Here is a 5,190-nt window from a genome sequence, read left to right as displayed (position 1 = left end):
TTCCTCAAGATCACTGAATTTTATAACTCCTGGAGTTAGAACCCACCACATTTTAAAGCTTTTGGAGTTAAGCATTTTTGATTTTCAAAACCAGACATCATGGGAATGAATTTTACCTGTGAAGGTCCCAGTTTCCAGGGACTTCAGGTGTGGGTCTTATTCTTTCAAATCTCTATGCTTGTGATGTCCCTTTTGTTTTTGGTTAGTTGGGCTTGAGTTTAATTTACAACCACATCTCTTCCTCTTTTACACTCTTCAATTGGCCTTCTCTCTCTCTCTTTTTTAAGTTTATGTTTTATTTATTTTGAGAGACAGAGATAGAAAGCATTTGGGAGAGTGGCAGAGAAAAAGGAAGACATAATCCCAAGCAGGCTCCACATTGTCAGCACATAGCCTGTTGAGGGGCTCAAACTCATGAACTGTGAGTTCATGACAGGAGCCAAAAAACAAGAGTAGGGCATTTAACTGACCAAGCCACCCAGGCAATCCCATCTGGCCTTCTCTATTTAATTAACTGTGGATGATCTATTCTGATAGTCTTCAGATTGTTTTCAGAGTTCATTGGATAGGTGCATTTGTTGCCTCATTATGTCTGTGGGTATTCTCCTAATCTGTCATCTTCCATGAAATCTCTCTCTTAGGAATGTTTAAACTTGAAATAGAAACAAGGTTAAAAACCATAGTAATGGATGTAAATTTAATATTCACTGGTTAAGATAAATCTATAGACAAGTATAGACTACTGTAATACTATAACAGTGGTGTGAAATTCATTTTTAAATTTACTATAAAATTTAATTAAAAAAGTAATAAGAAGAAGAATAACTGAAAGCATGTTATTGGATACACAATATAAAAATATGTAAATTGTGACATCAATAATATAAAGTGTAGAAATGAGTCAAATTATAGTTTTCATTTGCAATTAAAGTAAGTTGCTATCAACTTAAAACAGATAGTTATAACTATATAAAGTTTTACTTAAGTTTTATGATAACCATGAAGAAAGTATCTCTAGAACGTACACAATATAACAAGAAAACAAATCAGTGCATCATTTCCCAGAATCAACAAATTATAAAAGAAGGCAGCAAGAGAGAAAAAGAGAGACAAATTATCTAAAAGACAGATGAAAAACACTTAAAAAATGACAATAACAATTTCATAGATATTACTGATTATTTTAAACCAAATAGATTAAACTCTCCAATGAAAAGGCAGAATGACTCAAAGTATTAAAATAAAAACTAAAATAGGATATGCTGTCTACAAGACACACATAGGCTGAAACTAAAGTGATGGCAAAAGATATTTGTACAAATGATAACCAAAGGAGAGCAAGAATGTGTATTTATACTAGACATAATAAACTTTATTTGAAGAAACTGACATGAAATGAAAAAAGGTCATTATGTAATAATAATAAGTTCATGAGGAAGATATAAACATTATAAATATGTTTGCACCTAAAATAGGAGCATCTAATGTATAAATAAACATTGACTTGAAGGAGAAATAAATAACAAAACAAGTAATAGGAAAATTAAGTATCTCATTTTTAATAATGGATAGAAGAACCAAGAGAAAAATTAGTAAGGAAACAGAAGATTTTAACATACTATAGGACAAAAAAATAAGCCTCATAGATGTATACAAGTAATTATTCCCAAAAACAGTAGAACATACATTTCTCATAAGTGTTTATGGAACACTTTAAAGGATATATCATGTTTTAAGTGACAAGAAAAACAACATTCTTTAAAACTATGAGAATATTGAAATCATACCAAGTATATTTTCCAAACACGGTGATGTCGCTAGATATCAATAACAGACAGGAAACTATATATATATATATATATATATATACAAATAAAATAACACACTTCTGAACAAGTGAGTCAAAGAAGAAATCAAAATTGAAGTTAGTAAATAACAACAAAAAAACAAAAACAAGGAAAACACGAGACACCAAAAGTTACATGATGCAACAATAGCAGTACAATGATGGAATTTTATTAATCTTACATAAAAAACATATTTCAAATAAGCTAAACTTACAGCTGAAAGGTTTAGGAAAGTAGAAAAAAATAAGGCCAAAGCTATAGAAAGAAGGGGACAATAAGATTAGAGCAGAAAACAACAAAATGAAAACTGAAATACAATATAAAAACATTAATGAAACTAAAAGTTGGCTTTTTGAAAAGATAAACAAAATTGGAAAGCCCTTAGTTAAACTAGGTATGAAAAAGATGACTCAAATTATTAAAATTATAAATGAAAGACACTACAACTGATGCCACAGTGATACAAAGAATTTTAAGAGATTACTATAAATGATTACAAGCCAACATATAGGGTAATTTAAAAGAAATGGATACATTTCTGGAAACAAGAAATCTACCAAGAATCAAGAGAAAGTGGAAAATTTGCATGGGCTAATAACGAGTGAGAAGATTGACCCAACAATTTAAAATCTCCCAACAAAACAAAGCCCAGAACCAGATGGCTTCACTGGTCACTTTTCCCAAGTATTTAAAGAAGAATTAACAGTAGTCCATCTCAAAGTTTTCTAAGAAATAGAATAAAGAGGACACTTCCAAATTTAGATTAAAAGTTCATCATTAATCACATATAAAAGCCAAACAAAGACACTACAACAAAAGAAAACTACAGATCAATATTCTTGATTAATATAGACATAAGAATCCTCAACAGGGGCGCCTGGGTGGCTTAGTCGGTTGAGCGTCCGACTTCAGCTCAGGTCACAATCTCACGGTTTGTGAGTTCGAGCCCCACGTCAGGCTCTGGGCTGATGGCTCAGAGCCTGGAGCCTGCTTCCGATTCTGTGTCTCCCTCTCTCTCTGCCCCTCCCCCATTCATGCTCTGTCTCTCTCTGTCTCAAAAATAAATAAACATTAAAAAAAAAAAGAGGGGCGCCTGGGTGGCGCAGTCGGTTAAGCGTCCGACTTCAGCCAGGTCACGATCTCGCGGTCCGTGAGTTCGAGCCCCGCGTGGGGCTCTGGGCTGATGGCTCAGAGCCTGGAGCCTGTTTCCAATTCTGTGTCTCCCTCTCTCTCTGCCCCTCCCCCGTTCATGCTCTGTCTCTCTCTGTCCCAAAAATAAATAAACGTTGAAAAAAAAAAATTAAAAAAAAAAAAAAAAAAAAAGAATCCTCAACAAAACACTAGCAAACTCAATGTAACAGTACGTTAAAAGGAACATACACCATGAACAGCTCACTTGGGATATTTACTACTGCAGTGCATGAATGGTTCAACCTATCCAAGTCAATTAATTCCATCAGTTAAGAATCCAAATCAATCAATTAACATAAGTTAAACGAATAAAGAATAAAAATAATTACATCATCTCAATAAATGCAGAAAAATTATTTGACAAAATTCAATACCCTTTCATGATAAAAACTCATCAATTTAGGAATAGAAAAAAAAAATCTCACCAAAATATAGGTGATATGTGAAAACTCCACAGTGAACATCATACTTAATGGTGAACAACTTTTCCTTTAATATCAGGAACTACTCTCTCTGTCAAATAATAATAACAATAATTTTTAAAAAGGGGCACCTGGGTGGCTCAGTTGGTTAAGCTTCTGACTTTTGATTTTGGCTCAGGTCATGATCTCACAGTCGTGACCTTGAACCCTGAATGGTACTTTGTGCTGGGCATAGAACCTGCTTGATTCTCTTTCTCCTACTCTCTCTGCCCATCCCCAACTCACACTCTGTCTCTGTCTGTCTCTCTCAAAATGAATGAATGAATGAATGAATAAAAATAAAATAAATAAAATAAGATCAGGAACTAGGAAAAGAAAATGCTCACTCTCACTACTTCTATTCAATATAGGTCTGCAAGTTTTAGACCAGGCAATTAGTCAAGAAATGGAATAATAGGGGCGCCTGGGTGGCTTGGTCGGTTAAGCGTCCGACTTTGGCTCCGGTCATGATCTCACGGTCCGTGAGTTCGAGCCCCGTGTCAGGCTCTGTGCTGACAGCTCAGAGGCTGGAGCTGTTTCAGATTCTGTGTCTCCCTCTCTCTCTGTCCCTCCCCTGTTCATGCTCTGTCTCTCTCTGTCTCAAAAATAAATAAACGTTAAAAAAAAAAGAAACAGAATAATACTCATTCGAATCAGAAGAGAAGTTATTTCTGGTTGTAACTGACAATATATTATATGTGCAAAGCTTTAAAAACCATTAAAAAATGAAATAGAGTAAAAAAAAAAGCAAATTTTCAGATTGAAAAATCAAAACTTAAAACTCAGTTGAGTTTCTAAAACTAACAAGTTATACAAAAAGGAAATTAAAGAGGAGGGTCCAACATGATGGAGAAGTAGGAGAATCCAATGTTCCCTCATCTCTCAAACAAAGTAGTGTTGAGACCAAAGGAGTTTGAACTGTAAGAGTCCAGGAAGCAAAGTGACAGAGTCACTTCCAGGGACCCACTGGGACAACCTGACAGGCCACATATGGGTGGGTGATTGTGAACTGAGAGAGATCAAACAAATGAAGGGGAGGGACCCCTTCTACAGAGAGACAAAGGGAAGAGAAAGAGAGGCTGGGGAATATAGGACTGTATCTGGACAAGAGAAAAACCAGCGACCAATAAGGAGAAAGATCCAATCTCTAACTGCAGTGCTTTCTCTGGACTCAGCCTGGCTGCCCTGTTCACATACCTGGAGAGGTGGGGAGCCAGCCCCAGGCTCAGTAACTAGCTCAGAGGTGCAGTCCACAGTAGGAGAAAGCGATCCCCTCCCTGGAGTGTTGTGAGAAGAAGGTATATATCAGCTCAAAGGAGTGAAACTTCCTGACCCGGGGCAGAGTGGTAACCTTAAAGACATCAGAGTTGAAGTCCCAGTGGAGCGCCAGCAACACATGGGAGTCAGCAGAGTGTGATAAGCCACACATTCTCTGCACTGTGAGGCTGTGGGGCATCTCTTACTCAGAACCAGGATGCACGGAGTGGGAATCTCTAAGACATCAGGGTTTAAATCCAAGCCAAGCACCAGGGAGGCATGGGAGTCAGAGGAGGGGGGCAAATTGCCTCGTTTACACCCATGGCACAATGAGGACAGCTTGAACAGAGTGGTTTAGGACACCTGGTCTATGGAGAAGAGACAGGGTTGTCACCATTTTTCTCCCCATCACCAACAAGGTGGGGCGTCAGGGA

This window comes from Lynx rufus, unplaced genomic scaffold (assembly GCF_022079265.1).
Source record: "Lynx rufus isolate CCGP_SWC_20201006 ecotype Redwood Valley unplaced genomic scaffold, mLynRuf1.p SCAF_1, whole genome shotgun sequence".
In the NCBI taxonomy this organism is placed as follows: domain Eukaryota; kingdom Metazoa; phylum Chordata; class Mammalia; order Carnivora; family Felidae; genus Lynx; species Lynx rufus.
Note: the sequence above shows the minus strand (reverse complement) of the source record.